Genomic DNA, 17,721 nt, shown 5'->3' with positions numbered 1-17,721 from the left:
ACTACTTTACAAAATTTTGCTTCTGAAAGAAAAAAAAAATCTATTATAATGTACAGTTCTCCTGGGATATCTTACAAGTGCAGTAGCTCCTGGATCAGCAGAAATCTAACTCCAAAATTCAACAGCAGCTTTTCAACAATTGATGATGATTACCCTAAAGGTGACCAACTGGCCCTACCTCCTTCAGTACCAAAGGCCAGCCAGGCCAGAAGGGCCTGTCAGCACTTTGAACACACTGAGAACTGACAAAGGGTGCTACCACACAGAGGGCTGTGCTGGGAAAAAAGTCTGCTCCAAAGAAGTAGCTCCAGATCTGTCGCAATGACTGGGGAAATAAATCTGCTCCAATAGAGTAGCTCTTGATCTGTCCCAATCCTGCAAAGCCCCTTGATCAAAGATCCTGATTGTCTGGTCATGGCTGAATGGACGGGCTCTTTGTGACCCTGCCAGAAGTGTTTAGCCCAAGCCATATGTTTCTAATTCAAGAACTTATGGTCCAGAGATATCTTTCCATAAATGTGGATGGTAAATGAAAGAGAGGTTGAACTTGCTGTATTAATCTGTGTTTGCACAAAATACAGAAGGATGGGACAAGTGCCTCGACAGATAAAATAATGAAGGGTTTGTGGTTTGTTTTGTGTGCTCTATAAAGAGAAAAAGTGGCCATTGTGATGATCTTGTATGGTAGATTATGGATTTTCTGTTCTCTTTTATTCATAAACTGCCTATTAAGAAAGGCCAATGATTTTGTGCTATGTCTCATATGCTAAATAAGGATCTAATGAGTTAGCTTCTTTTCCGAAAGCCATGTTTCAGTTTTCATGGCTACTGTATTATCTTCCTCTCTTCCAGTAAGCTGATATATTTGATAGCAGAAAGCTGATTAATCCCTAAACACTGTGGTCTTTGTATTCAAACATGACAGCTCTTTGCAGTATTTAGTTGCCTAAATAACCACATTTCAGTCTTCAGAAGTACTTAACACTCATAGCTCAAGTTGACTCTGATGGAACTGGAAGAAGCTCCATCACCTTGAAAAATGTTTCATATTTAGTCAGATGTACATATAAGCTGCATACATGACCAGTTGATCTAATTCTTATTTATATAGTTATAAATACATACAAATATATATGCACACACACACATATCTACATACATTTTTATTTATATGAAAATGTCATTTGTAAATTTTTGCACTTATTTTGAGAACACAACATATATGAAATCATGAAAGAAAACAGATCTAAGTTCTGTAGAACTAGTTCTTTTTAGTAGCTTTTTTTCCACTGTGAAATCAAAGCAATATTTGGTCAGACAATCCATCTGTTGAGATGTAGTTTCTTTATGTGGCAATGCTAACTGATATCACCACATTTGGCATGTTTGGAACTGGGGAATTAAGTCCCCACTGTGTAGTAGTCTTTTTCAGTAGTCTGCTGTGACATTTAGATTACTGAAGACTATTCAAGGGATGCTAGAAGCCTTGGGAACCCAAACTTTACTGTCTGCTATAAGGAATCCTTCCTGTAACTTTGCCTTTTAAGTATGTCAGCACACAGCAAGAGTTAGAAAAATCTCATTTATACCTCAGGAGCAGCCCTGAGTACAGTAGCCTTGGGATCAGGAAAGTGATCCATCACTTTTGTACATGCCTCATCCCTCAAATCTTGCCTTCTCTCTCCTATGCTCCAAGATTTCTTTCTTCCTTTGTAATATGTTGGCAAAATACTGGGTAAGAAACTTTGGCTGTGAGAATGCATAGACATTCAAATATGCATAATGCACATCCAAATAATGTATTCCAAATAATGTAATATACAATCTATAAGAAATGTGGGCATGTAGTAAGTATGTACTAATTGAAATATGGAGGCACTGAACACCTACTGAGAGCACTTAATTTTTTAAAACATTACCATGGTAGCAATGTGTGCCTTGTAATTCTAGATAATAAGTTTCTGGTAACCAGTTTGATTCTGAGCTCTGTAATGTGGGAACAAATGCAAATGTAAGCCTCTATCTATTCTTATGGTCATATGTCATCCTAGCCAATTGGGCAATAAAACAGCAGGACCAGACTGCTGTTAAATAATACAAAATATGATGCATGGGTATGGAGGCAAATGTGTGCCTGTGTAAGTTATGCCTACCCAATGTTGGTCTGCTTTGCATTTCTGAGGTAAAAAGCCAAATTTAATGAATAGAATAAGAATTTACCATAAGTCAGCATTCTCTGTGACATTTTAAATTTATGAACAGTTGCTCTGTGTCTTCAAGAATTAACTTAAACACTTGCCAGATTAGTGGTATAAGATAAGCATTGTGGCTGATGCAGATAAATCAGGAAGAATGCGACAAAAGTCAGAGCCATCACAGAGTTTGTTAATATTAAAATATATGTATGTAGGTACATAAACAAAGCACATGCATATACACATGAAAAGCTATATAAGCCCATAATTCTAAACATACCGTGGGAGTAGCTTTCCTAAATTTCAGCCTCATAATGCTCCTAATCTACCTAAAAATAATTCTAGTTCATTATAAACTAGAATTTTTCATGAATAACTGAATATAACAGCAGAACTAGAGATCTCAATATTTTTCAGCAAAAGTGAGTAACCCCTTCAATCTTTTCATTATCATATGTTAAAAAGTGGTGAGATTTTCTAAGAAAGTGGCATTACTTAGGACACTTTACATTACAAATTAGAAAGAGGAAAGATTGCTGATTTGCCTATTTCTTGTATGAAAACAAGAAACTAACTTGTACTAATTCTTTTTTAGATGATTGACAAGGAAAGGCCATGGTAGGAGTTAACTTTTTGTCCTTCCTTCCTCCTTTAACAAAATATATCATCAGTGCTGAAACTTTCAGAGAGAAGCTATATCCAGATTAATAAACATGATATCTGAATCACTTGTATACTCCTATGCAATAGTAGCTCTACTGTATTCTTGCACAACAAAATCTCAGTTTTCACAAATTAGTGTACATTCACAAATGAAAGCACAGGGAGCAAGAAAGTCACAAAGTTCTCTTTAAAGAAGTGGAGGGTAGGATTTTTCTTTTGATTGGTTGGCTATGGCGTTTTGTGATTGTTTGGGGTTGTTTTGTTGGAGTTTTTGGGAGTTTTGTTTGTTTTGTCTACAGGGCTGTTTGGGGTTTTGTTTGTTTTTGTTTTGCTTTTGGTTTTGTTTTTGTTGTTTCATTTTGTTTTGTTTTGTAAAGACCAGAATGTCTGTCCATACAGAGAAGGTTATCAAGATTACCAATACAAATCTTATCTTTCATTTGTATCTGCACTAGTATGAGGCAGGTAGGCAATAAATCAATCCAGTGCTCCATTTATTGTAAGTACATATAAGAAAAAATCCTGGTTCTTAAGTCTTTCATGTACTCTCTTTCACTTTGGCCTTTTTTTTTGAGGGAGACATTGTACCCATAGGAAAAGTATAATGTAAAACCTTTCCTAATATCTGTTCGTTCTTTTCAGTAGATTAAGGAAAATCACTGCTTTACAGATCAAATGACCAGGTCATCCAGGAAAATGGGAAATTCTCACTTAAATAAAATACATTATAAATTACTTTGCTGCTGTTGAACATGGAATAAACTGTAGACATTTGAATATTGTTTGAGATACAAACAAAAAAGGAAACTGCTGTAGGAATGTGTGCTCATATATCCACCCAAAAAAAGCACTGAGGGGTCTATTTTTGGACTATGAGTATGTCTTGATGTGGTTGATGTTCCCTGAGTCCTCCAAAGACCATTTTATTTTCATTCACATCTGGCCCAAGAGTTTGTCCTACCAGACAACTCTGGCACTACTTGTATCTCATGATGAGCTGGTTCAGTTCACCAGGCTGGCAGGAAACTATCTTTTTATGCTTTTCCTTCTGTTTGTTTAGGGACCTCTGCTGGATTATAGGAGAGTTAGGCAGAGCTGAAAACTTGCAGAAAGGAAGAAGACAGAACACAGACCATATTTTGGCATAAAGGAACCTCACCATATTGTTGGGCTATGCCCTGCAGTCTACCCCACATAGCTCCAAAAGCTTTATCAAAGTGCTGAAAACCTGTTTTTTTATCAAGATATTCTAATTGTTTCTCCAGGGTCCCTGCAGAGTGAGTAAAAGCCTTGTCATTTACTTCAGTGAGGAAAATTGCCTGGACATACTAGTGTGTTTAAAGGGGTGTTTGAACTTGTGTTGGGTGAAAGCTGTAGTGGATGTACTGTGTTGAAATACCTTAGCAACTTGCAGAGTCAAGGACTTTGAAATAACTATACTCTAGATCTTTTATATTGAGGGATTGACCTTTGTTTCCTCAAAAGCCAGGGTACCACCACAGGGAGGAGATAAATGTGATAAATGCAAATAGTTGGTCATCAGAGCTCATCTCAGCCTGATTTCCATTCCATTACCTTCCACATTTTCTTACCTGAAGGTGGAAAGTATTTGCATCCAGAAACAGCCTTTATACAGAGATATATCTTGTCTCATTCTTGTTTTCTGTGTAGCAAAATTATTTAGTGACTCAATTTGAGTTTGAAGCTTGGAGAAGCGTAACACAGGAGACATATTGCTCCATCTTAATATTCTGTGCAGTGCCTGGAGTTAGCAAGAGCTCTGAAGACTTGAACTTCTGAACCTATTTCTAGCAGGAGCCAATTGCCATTATTCTTGCAGCAAAGCAAAGCAAAGAAACAACCCTTGTACTCAAGAATAAAAGAAGACACAGGTAGAGATAAGAACAAAGGTCACAGAATTAAAACAAAACCAAAGGAAAGTTTGAAATTCCAGTTGCTGCTCTTCTGTATGCTCTTCCATTTTGCAGCTAGCCTTGTCCCCTGTGATTTGCTTCCCTCACTTAGGCGTGCCAGTACTACTCTAAGCACCAAGTGTGGAACATCACAGGATGAGTGTAATGAGAAATCTGCCAGTGTGTCACTTATGTCTCTGCCAAAATAGAGGTTAAAATCTGCTTTCAGGCTGCTCATTATAGACAGAAAGGCTTTTCTGTCCTGCTTCAGAACTGCATAACATCAGGAATGCCAAGCACAGCTAAAGAGCCTGGCTTCAGTGCTGTCATTACTCCCCTGCCTCTTTACACATTGTCCATAGTGGCCCAGCTGCTCACCATGTTGTGGGCATTCCTGGAGGGCTCCTGTGGATAGTGAATACCCTGAAAGAATCATTAAATCCTTGAAAATGTAGCAACATGAAGCTCTGGATGCATGGGCTTTTGGGTTTTTTGAGATTAATCAATACATGTCTCCTGCTGATTAGAGCTACTCTTTTTAATAAGTAAGAATTTGAAGAATTTGAAAATTAATATGAAAAAAATATTTTAAAAGTCACTCTAGTGTCACATTCCTGTATGAGAAGAGTTAAGTTATACTAGCTAGAGAGCTACATATATGGCAAGGTTTTGGTACTAGGGGGCTGGCTTCTGTGGGAAGTTGCCAGAAGCTTCCCTCATGTCTGACAGAGCCAACGCCTGCCCACTCCAAGATGGATCCACTGGCCAAAGCCAAGTCCATCAGCAGTGGTGGTAGAATCTCTGGGATAACAAAGTTAAGGAGGGGGGAAAAATCTCTATTGTGCAGATGGAGAGAGAAGTGAAAATATGTGAGAGAAACAGTCCTGTAGACAATAAGGTCAGCTGAGTAGGAGGGGGAGGTAGTGTTCCAGGTGCTGGAGCTGAGATTCCCCTGCAGCCTGTGGTGCAGGCTGTGGTGAGGCAGCTGTGCCCCTGCAGCCCGTGGAGGCCTGTGGTGGAGCAGAGACCACATACATCCCATGGAAAGACCCATGCTGGAGCAGGAGGCTGTCCAAAGGATGCTATGACCCTGTGGGAAGCCCACGCTGAATCAGGCTCCTGGCAGGACCTGTGTACTTACGGAAAGAGGAGTCCACAATGCAGCAGGTTTTATGAACCCAGGGAAGAGATGCAGACTGGAGAATTCACTGATGAACTACAGCCCTTTGGAAGTGACTCCTATTGCAGAAGTTGGCGGAGGACAGTCTCCCATGGGAGGGACCCCACAGCAGAGCAAGGGAAGAGTGTGAGGAGTCCTCCCTCTGAGGAGGAAGGAGTGGCAGAGACAATGTGTGATGAACTGACCACAACCCCATTTGCCATGCCCCTGTGCTGCTGCAGAGGCACTTTTTGTTTACAATGTTTGTCTTCAATGCAGTCACCACTTGCGCAGAATTGTTGCTTCTTGGAAAGTAGCCAGACATTGTCTGCTGATGGGAAGAAGACAAAAAAAATCATGTATTCCTTTGTTTCCACACATGAGCTTTTATTTTGCATTATTAAACTGCCTTTTTCTTGATCCACAAGTTCTAAAAATTTTTTTTCTCCCCCCCATTCTGTTGAGAGAGTAATAGAGGGACTTGATGATTACCTCATGTCACAACACCACTCAAACCCAAAGCAAATTGTGTGTCGCAACAGGTCTCTTGGGTCTAAGTAACTACTAATTAAATTGCAGACTGCTGTGGCTGAACTAGTAATAGAAAAAAAAATCTGAAAGTACTGAACAGTATTTTCTTTAGACATATTATGAAAAAAATCTAAGTGCCCAAACCCTCAGAATTATCACGGATAATGAGCACTTTACATTGACCACTTTACTTTCAAACATCTATTTTCCATGCCAAAAAAAGAAAATTAGTATTAAGGTCAAGTCTTGCATTTGATTCACATTTTGGAGCTGTTTATTTGATTCTGAATTATTTGAGTTATCTTGCACTATTTCTTTTACTGATTAGCTAATGAAAGTATCCTTTGTTCAGCTACATATTTCCATTTTCTCTTTGTTGATTTTTCATGTATGATTAACACAACCTTCAGAAAATTCTAGCACTACAGGGCATCTCATTCTGCAAAATAAGTTTTCTTAATCGGATGCTTTTGTCTCACTGTAACCCTTTGAGTTAGATTATTAAATTAGACCATTCTCTTCAACTTCCAGATCACATAGAAAGGCCACATGAGATGCCTCACAATATTGCCTTTTGGTTGCACTTGAAGCTTGATATTCTTTTTCATAAATTCCTCACGTTATTTTTAGAAAATTGCTGCTGTGTTATGTATGGCTTTTTATGGAGCTATATCATACAGCCAGTTCAGTATTAAAAATAAAAATGTAAAACTGAATTGTCCACTTAAACTGAAATGCTACTTTATGAAGTGCAGGTCATTTTTTTATATGGGAGTATTGGCAGAATGAGTCATACTTCTAAGAATATAGTTAAATTGTGCTGTGGCTAGCTCAGTGTAGGCTGCTTTCTGAATGTTTTGCCTCTTACCTCCTCACCTCTGGCCTAAAACGTATATCTCAGAAGATGTGTGGAGTTTCAATCTACGATTCTTCCAACTGTGCCTACATATTCTCATGCCAACTGTGCCTGCTACCACACAGTAAGAACAAAAAGCATTTCTTAAATCAAAATATGGAATGCAAACACCTTACCCTGTACTAGACAAGGCAGGAAACAGGTCAAGCTGAGCAACCAATAATACTTGTGAATATTTGTTCCAATTCAAAAGTCAGTTTTAAAAGGAATGTTTTTGCGCACCTGTTCTAGTCTCTGCAAAGCTATGTTCAAACACTTGAGCTTCAATTGTGTGCCCACTCAAACAGTGGAGGCTTACTTCAAACATAGACCTTGAAATAGAATTTGAAATTTTGTATTTTATTGCCCATGCAGAGCTCAAGTGATAATGTTTCCACAACCTGAAGGAAAAGTTTATTTAATTACCACCCCAAAGTACAATATATGGGAAAGAAGTAGTCAGATATTGAAGTGTGCTGTAAATAAAGTCTCTTTATATACTCAGACTCTACAGTACAGGCTGTGTTCTAGAACCCACATAGGTCACATTTGAATAGTCTTTTTTCTTTGCGTTCCTCTTAAATTTTCCTAGCAAGGCCATATTCCCATATTATATGAGATACAAAGGACTGACACAAATAGCCAGAGTTTCCTTGAATTCCAGGGACAGCAGGAATATTTATCTAGTTCCTTCCTCTTCGTTTTCACCATCAAAGTGAAATGTTTAGTACCTTAAGCATTTTATCATACAGAATAGTGTGGTATTCAGCCAAATAAATTATGAGGTTTCTTTATTTCAGATAAAAATTCTTGTCAGCAGAAGCAATAGCCAAATAGATTGTTGATTCAAATGCAAGATGTTGATAATTTAATCAGCACTGTTTTCTTTTTAAAACTCCCTATGATCACCACTGTAAAAGAAATTATGATGGAAAAGATCTTACCGAACTTTAAGGAGCCTCTTGATATTCTCTCTCTTTGGCATATAAGCTTTATTTTTGTTTGGAATTTTACTCTGAAACACCTTATGAAATGAAAATACATAAATTTCTTGTGGAAATTCAACATTATTTCCCAGAGAAATTTTGAGGATGAGTGTGTGTTTGCGGAAAGTTTGCAGATAGTGCACAAAGGAAAAAAAGACCAGTTTCTTTAAATAAATTCACTGAGAGATACAACATCCTTCTATTTAGTCTACCAAAAATAGTAGTGGGTGAAGTTCTTAGGTCTGTTGTACCAGAAGTCTCAGATGAATGAGAATTCTGCTGATTTGGCATGCACAGAAAGAAGGGTGCAGGGTAGAACCCTTAAATGAGTTATGTGCTTTTAATCATGGGGAAGCCCCAAAGGAGATAGAGTTTAAGCCAAGACAGCAGAAATCTATATATCATTTTTGGGATACAGACTAGGACTATAACAAAGCATAAGATGAATTTCTTTTAGTATTTCACAAATAATTTTTATAATGTAGTGAATATATACTTTCTGTCTTCTTCATTTGACAGAACTACTTCACCATCACTGGGCCCTAGAATCCTACTGTAAGGATTTTAACAAATTTAAAATATCTTTTATCTCATCCTTTTTCTCTGAATCATGGCAATGTAAATGCAAATGCAAGTTTTATACACAAAGAACATTTAAAGAGAATCCTGTTGTCCAAACAGAGTTTTCATTTATGGTCTTTTAAATCAATGAAGTAAACTCAGTCAATCCCTTTACACTGAATAAAGCTTTGTATCAAATTACTTTTCTTCTTTGTTTTTCTTCTGCACTTTTCTTCCAAGATGATTTAAATATATACATGTATTTTCAGTCAGAACAAGAATTCATCAAAATGTTTTGGTGTAACTTGCATGTCTCTCTCTCATTTTTGATTGACAGATATATTTGAATCAGTACAGTTAGTGTATTAGAAAGTCACTCTTTTCGTCCAAAACCAAAAATACACAAAGGAAAAAAAAAATAGTCTTTTCATGATACAAATGGACCAACATTTCAGTTCCTTCACTTGGTGATTTGGCAGTTCTAAAGAAGGAAGCACTTACGCACTTGGCAGTAAAAGCAAAATACCCATCTTTACTTTGAGTGTCTGTTATCAGTAGAACTGTCCAGCAAAAGAAGATTTGACTATTCTAGAGGAAATATTCTGTAACAAAGCTTACAAAGGATGCATTTTGATTCTTGAACTCTGTGTTATAAATAGGATAGTACATACCAGTAAAGAGCTAGCACTAGAAGAAATAAGCAACAAATTACAAATAAACTTTATATCAAAGTCATATGAGGTATAAGCTGGTCTAAACACAGAAAAAAATGTACCATTATAGACAGAAAAAAAGATGTGAAAGAACTCTCTGTTCCACCTGATTTATGAAAAAATCAGAATGCTCTCTTTTAAAAAACTAATTTTGTATAATAGTTCCAACCATTCTCCTTCATTTCACAATGTACTGAGGCTGGCTGTGATGGAGTTAACTTCTTTCATAGCAGTCCATATGGTGCTGTGATTTACATTTGGGTCTAAAACAGACTTGATAACATAGCAGTGTTTTGGTTATTGCTGATCAGTGCTGGCACAGCATCAAGGCTTTTTCTCTTCCTCTCCGAAGAGACAAGGCTGGGAGAGGGCAAAAGATCAGGAGGGGACACAGCAGGGACAGCTGACTGCAGATGAACAAAGGAGTACCCCCTGCCATAAGATGTTGCACTGGGTAATAGAAGATGTGGGGGGAGAGGAGGAAAGGAGAGGATGCTGGTGGTTGTGGTGTTTATCTTCCAAAACACCTGTTACATCTGTTGAGATTGTTTTTCAGAGAATGGTTTGATACTTGCCCACAGGTTGGAAGCAGTGAATGAATTAGTCTTTCTGCTTTGTTTATTAAATTGTCATTATTTAGATCCATAAGTCTTATTTTCCTTCTATTTTTTCCTCATCCCACAGGACATTGAGCAAGAGGATGGGTGCGTATTTGGCTGATGTTTAGGGTCAGCCTACCACACAAAATATGTAATTTTATATTAAAGAAGTCCAATCTACCCATCTCGCTCAATAGGGAAATTGGCAATATGCATATGTAAGATCACATGAATTATTTTGTTTTCTTTAATGTCCCAGTGCCTGCATAAAATTTAATGTAAGTCAGGGGGGCCCTCAATTAAATAAGTGGATAGCAGAACAAAGTGTTGTGGCACTTATTTCAGCCACATGGTATGAAGAATTTTATATTTTCTCATATAATTTTTTTAACTGTTTTCTGTATTAGAAACCCATTGGCTCCTGTGGAAGCATCAAGTTGTGTCTGCTCACAAGAACACAAGCCATGAAGCCCAACTGAACCCAGCTGAAGTAGAAATTTGATGAAATTTTCCTCTATCTTATTTTATTGCACTACATTGGCAGTGGAAAAGTCTATGGAAAATTGCCAGTTTTGCAAGGACTTGATATAAACAAAACACTTCAAGGAATCAGAGTTAGAATCTGAAAACTGCAAAGGAGCAGGTTACAGGTAAAGTGTGATGGAAGTCAGACAACATATATTTATGAAGGGAGGACATTCTCGTCTCCAACTTCAGCCTTATTAAGAGTTAAGGGTCTCTTATAAGCTAATTGTATGGGTCTTCCTTGTCCATAGTGAAACAAAAGCATCTCTAACAGAAGATTCATCCCATTTGTCTTTAATGAAAATCTTAAAATGGGGTGAATCAGGTTTTGGATCTGTCTTTCACCAGGCTGCAAAAGAACCCGGGGCAATTTGTTGGGATTAATTGCTTAAACTGTTAAAGCAAAGTGAGATGGATCCTAGCCTTACGAAAATAAAAGGTCTATTGATTTCTGGTACACCTGGAAGACAGCAACTTCTGTTAAAACATCCACTGACTTTTCTAAGATCAAGTTACCCAATTTTCCCATTTCCCACTCAGCAGGTAGAAAGATTGACTGGAAATTATCTGTAAAAGATCACTGTTAGCCTAAGATAATGTAGCCTCTAGGACATTTTGACATCTACCTCCCCCTGGGTCAGGGATGAAGGGTGGTTCTAAGCAGTTAACTGGTGTATGAGAACAAAAGAGAGGGTCTGGTTCTAACTGGAGCCATTTTGCCCTCTGCAGCTCTGGGAGTACAGCTCAGTCATATATTAAAGACAAAAACACTTGAAAACTTAAAGAAAAAATAAGGTCACTTTAATCAAAATACAAATTTATTTTAAATTTAGCCACACTGATGAAAATTTAGTTTTTCTTCCTCGTTAAGTATAAATACCAAGCATTCCAATTTGAAGTAAAAGTCAATTAGAGACCAAAAAAACCCAAACAAGCAAACAAATAAAGGATGTATCAGGACTTTATTTATTTATTTTATGAAACATTGAATAACAATAGCATATGAAAGTACAAATTACAAGACTGGGAGACAACATTTTTATAGCATCCCAGTGCCTTAAATAATTTTACAAGCACCCAGTGAACTTAGTGGGTGACTCCCTCCTGGGGGGATCAGAAGGCCCCATATGTCAATTGGACCCAGCCCGCAGGGAGGTCTGCTGCCTCCCTGGGGTATGGGATGATACTGAGAGACTCCCTGAGCTGATTCAGCCCTCTGATTATTACCCAGTGCTGATGCCCCAGGCTGGCAGTGGTGAGATTGAAAAGAGGAGCATCAGGGCAATTAAAAGGGAGTTTAAGGCACTGGGTCAAGAGGTTGATAGGGCAGGAGCACAGGCAGTGTTCTGCTCAGTCCCTTTGGTGGCAGAGATAAATGATGAAAGGAATAGGAGAGCCCACATTAACAAGTGGCTAAAGGGATGGTGTCATCAGCAGAATTTTAGGTTCTTTGATCACAGGGTAAATTTTTCAGCACCTGGTCTGCTGGAATCAGATGGGCTCCATCTCTCTGTTAAGGGCAGAAGGATTTTACCCCATGAGCTGGCAGAATTTGTTGAGAGGGCTTTAAATTAGGTTTGAAGGGGAAAGAGGATGCAGCTGGGCTGTCTGGAAGCAGGCCCAAGGGTGGTAAGCCTGAGTTAGGGGTGATATCAGCAGCCCAGCTGAGGTGCACAATATGTGCAGCATGGGCAACAAACAGGAAAAGCTGGAGGCCATGGTGCAGCAGCAAAGCTATGACGTAGTTGCCATCAAGGAAACGTGGCTGCAAGACTCACATGGCTGCAGTGCTGCACTGGATGCTTACAAGCTCTTCAGAAGAGACAGAAAAGGGAGCAGAGATGGAGGCGTGGCCCTTTATATTAGGAGGCTTTTGGTTCCATGGGTATTGAAATTAGTGACGATGAAGTTGAATGCCTATGGGTAAGAATTAGGGGGAAGGGAAACAAGGCTGACGTCCTACCGGGAGTCTCTTATTGTACATCCAACCAGGAAGAAGAGATGTGTTTAAAAAAAGATTGGATGTGGCACTTGACATGGTTTAGTTGAAGTGTTAGGCCATGGGTTGGACTTGATGGTCTTGAAAGTCTCTTCCAATCTAGTGATTCTGTGATTCTGTAAATCACATAGCCCAGCTGTCAGTTTGGAAAATATCATCGCTGTTTTGATGAGAAGTCTGCATTTTCCTGAGGAAATTCCAAGGCTCTTCTATCTTAGAAAAAACATGTTGTGACTTCAATTCAATATTTATCTACAGAAGTATTTTTACAAGATTAAAAGTTGTTTCAGTTTTTCTTCTGTCTCTGTGTATCTCTGTGTCTCTGTTTTCTCTGTTAATTATTCATCAAAAAGAGAAAAGGTTCTTAATCTACTAAGTGATCATCACTCCTAATTTCTTCTAACCAATAGTTTTAGAATACTTTTGTTTTGACTATAATGGTGCTGATACCCTATGACTCTTCATTTACTATGTTGTTGATGTGGAAATCTCTTTCATTTTGATATTTCATCAATTAATTGTACCAGTTTGGGTGATAAAGGATGTCAGAGTAGAGAAAAAGAAGACATATGTCATAAAAGTGAGATTTCTTGTCTTATGAACTAGTCTACCAGTATAAAAAATTCAATATCAGCGTTTCTTAAGGCTTCTTAAGAACTAACTTTATCATGGTACTGATGTTTTGGATCTATCCAAACATTTAACCCTTTGGTGTGACAAAAGTTTATGTGAGTATTCAGTTACTTCAAATTTGCTGCTGCAACTGGGGCTTGTAGATAGTATTTACACTTACAAATTTTAATAAATGAGAGAAGAATTATTGAGGAAATTTCCTGCTGGACTAGGAGGAACAAGTTGTAATATACAGGAAATAAGCTCCACATGGAGAAATTAACTTTTGGAAGAGAGAATCCTTTTCGAGTTGTATGTGCCTGCTTGCTGCACTCAGCTCCATTAACTCTGCAATGAGCTGTTGCGACATCATTGCAGTTGAAAAGTGCATTAAAGGAGACTAATTGGGTGGCTGACATATATTACTTGTTCCAGTCTCATGAATAATAAAGTTTCATGAAGATGGAGGTTTAGAACTTTTGCACATAAAACCAGCTATGTCAATGAAGTTTGCAAGCCAAGGCAAAGAATCGTGGGCAAGTATTACAGGGGAACTAACCTGGTCACTTCAGGAATCACAGTCACAAAACTGGTGAGGGAGAAACAGGCAAGAACAATGCCATTAAGGTGTCAGTCTGAGTTTGTCCATATGTAAGAGAGAAGGAAAAATATAACCTTAGTGAAAAAATTAAGTTTACTTATTTTCTACTATAGAAATTGAATTTCCCCTTCAAATCTAATCACTAATGGGCCAATTGAATTTCCCAAATGCTTTTAAATCAAATAATTTAAAACAAAAAAGTCTCTCAACTTTCTTGGGCTTTTTTTGTTTTTCATTAGACATTTTTGTTTTCTTTTGGGTTTTTTTTTTTTGGCAATAGTGTTGCCTTAGAGGTTCCTAGAGGAACTGAAAACTAGAAGGAATAAAATAACATAATTGGGGATGTCAAGTTAGCTGCTTTTCTTAGCTTTCTTTTCTGTGGACTGACCAAACTGAATTCTTTTAATGCATCCTTGCACCCCATGTACTCCAGGTCTCCAGTCATCTTTGTTGCTTGTTCCTGGCCTCATTCCAGGACATCAGTTTCCTTGCTGTCCTGGGGAGACCAAAGCTGGACATGGTTGTCCAGATGCAATATCACAAGTAGCAAGGAGAGAGGAGGAACAGCTTCTTTTAATAGCTATGCTCTAGTCAATACAGCCCAAGATGCAGATGGCTGTCTTTGCCACAGTGATGTGCTACTTACACATTTGACTTTTTCATCAGGAATGCTGGACTTTACATTTACCTTTGTTGACCCATCTGAGGATTTTTTCCAGCCTGTTAAGGTCTATCTCAATAATAGCCCTGCCCTCTACTTTATGGACCATCTCCACCCCAGTTTGCTGTCATCCGTGACCTTGCTGGGAGTGCACGCCATTTCATCATGGAGGACATTAATAGAGATGTTAAACCTTACTAATCTGTGAATCAATATCTGAAGAGTGACACTAATAATTAGTCATCAGCTGGACTTCATGTCAGGGATCTGATGATAAGATGATTAAGATGATAAGACTCATTGAATGCTTGCTACCACAAGAAACCTGTTCATGAAGGTAATGATCATACCTTGACCTATTGAAAGCAAAAGGATGAAACAGGTGATGAAAGTCACTCTGAACTTTTAAATAAAAGAACTTCTGAAGCTTAGAGCAGGATTCTTGTGAAGCTCTTTATCTGATCATTGTCTATCAAATGGCGATATTTTTAAACCCCATTTAATCTATGTCAATGCCTTACAACTAGGAAATCCATGAGGCTACAGAGTCCTGTGCTAAAGTTTAATATGAGGAATCTGATTTTTTTTATAGTGTTTGATAACTGATCAATTTCTGTTATTTTAAACTCAAACAATGTCATTTGAGCGTAGCTTTTATACTTTGTGTCTGCCAAGAAGAGCTCTGTAATCCATCAATGTAATTACTATAGTGTTTAAGGACTTTGGATTATGTTATGCCCAATGTTAATTTTTTAACAGCTTAATCATATTCAATATCAAATTTAATCTTAAAGCCTTGGCAGTACCTTGCTCAACTACCTCTAGAATAGATCTATAACCTTAGTACAAAATAGTTGCTGCAGCATGCAGCTGAAACCCAGTAGGTTTTCTTTTGGTTGACAAAACACAAAAACTCATGTACCAGTTCTGACCAAAGCCACAAACATCAGAATCAAACCAGAAAGGATTTAATAATTTATGTTCTATTAGAATTCAGTTCTCAGCTATCAGATGTGATGCTGTAAAAAAAGGAAAGGAAAAGCTTTTTGTTGTCACTAAAGAGGTAATCACTTCTTCCATGGACAAGTATCTCACTGTGCCGTTGCCAAAAAAAGATATGCAAGCACAAGAAGCTGTAGGAAACCAGTTTGACTATACTTCTGCAGGTCAGTTCTGAACTACTTGATAAAAACTGACAAAATGACATTAAATGAGACATCTTCCTGTTATTGCTGTCCTATATTATTTAGAAAATGATTTCTCTCTTTCTATAATCACTTGCCAAACAGAAACACAAGGTAGAACAGAAACTCAAAGTGTCCAAAAGGTATTTTTAAGCCACTACTTCTATTTACTTCTTTTTTTCCAAAGATCTAGAATATAAAAATAGATTCAACTAAAATTTGGGATCATTTTGGTCTGTAATGAGTCTAAGTGAACAGGGATTGTAAGCTCCTGCACAATTGGGCCTGTGTTAAGGAACTTAAGAACAAAACTGATAGTTACCTAGACAGAGTATTAAGAAACTAAAGCAGACTTTAAATATCAGACTTAAAGTCTGACAATATCATGCAAGTGATTTCCTTCTCAGTAAAGTGCATAACAGCTGAGAATGTGTGATTTCCTTTAAACCAGGGTGGATTCACCAGAATGCACTACTTTATTCACCTGAACAACCTTTTAGAATCATAGGAGAGGGTCTGGATGTAGATCTCATTGCCATTTTTGATAGAGAGAGTTTGTTTGCATGCAATTGGCAATATTTTTTAATTGTAAATCTCTACATCTAAATGTGACATCTAAGTGGATTATATGTGGTTACAACCACAGAAAAATTTACTCCTTCTTTTACTTTGTGTGAAGTATATAGCGCAGCATGTATGTTTTCTTCCTCTGTAATCCTAAGTTTTCTTCTCGAAAGAGCTAGCTGATATAAATGTGATTCATCATAGTTTATTTGGAAATTCTTTCTGCATTGCAAAGGTACTATTTTACATTTCAGGACACAAATTTTAATTACCAAAATTAACAAGGGTAGCAAAAATCTAGAAGTTATTAACTACATTGTATTTTTAAAATGTATGTCTAAAAAACCTCTTGTGAACAACACAGTAAAAGTGCAATAAAAATCACCTAATTCTCCATTTCAAGTTTATTACTTCAATAATTCTAAGTTATACAAAATGACAATGTATTCAATCAAGTATAAGGGGTTTTGTTTGTTATGCTCATTTTTTAAATTCAGCAATTAAAGAAAGTGGCAATTTATTTTGTTTATAAGGTACAGTTTTCATCCATACCCAAAAGTGCCCTTTAATTATTTTAGTATGAAAATTTGTAGAGCATAGCACACTTCATATTGGCTACTTTTGCACATAGATTTTTATTGCTTCTCCAAAATCCTTCAGAGTTATGTTTTGCCAGCTATGCTAGTAATAATTATTCTGCAATTAAAATCCTCATACCTCCTTATTACCCCAACTAGCGCCTCTCTCCCAACAATGAATCAGCTATAAAGGGATGTTCTGCATTGAAAACAAGCTGGAGCCTTCACATCTCATCAGAAAAACTGCTTAACTAGATTACAGAATATGGGAGATAGGGGCCTACAGTGAATCAAACAGAAAAGACTGCAGGAAACAAATATTAATTACAGCTGCATAAGTCAGGACAATCACTAATGAGTTTGGAAATAATGGAAGGAATAGCTTAAAATGCTGACAGTCACCAAGTTACATCTTAAACCTAGTCTTTTACCTCTTACCTTTTGTCCTGTTTTTTCTCATCTTATTTGAAGTTTAACATCCAGCACAAAAGACATAGCATTGTCTTCTAGTGAAAATATGAAGATTATTAAATTTTCAGAATTCGCTGTGTAGTATACTGAGAGAATCCACTCACACTGAGGTTAATTATTTTTTTTCTATTTTCTTTCTGCAGAAGCCTTTCTGAAGGCCTTAGCTGACATAAAGGTCTCGTTATGCTGAATGTGCTGTATTTGTGTCTTAACACTTTGCAGTCTAAATTTGAATGACCCAAACAAAAAGTGTATGGCTAATCTAAATATGAGAACTGAGAGATGGGGAGATTAAGTTACCCACTATATTG

This window comes from Molothrus ater, chromosome 1 (assembly GCF_012460135.2).
Source record: "Molothrus ater isolate BHLD 08-10-18 breed brown headed cowbird chromosome 1, BPBGC_Mater_1.1, whole genome shotgun sequence".
NCBI lineage: Eukaryota > Metazoa > Chordata > Aves > Passeriformes > Icteridae > Molothrus > Molothrus ater.
Note: the sequence above shows the minus strand (reverse complement) of the source record.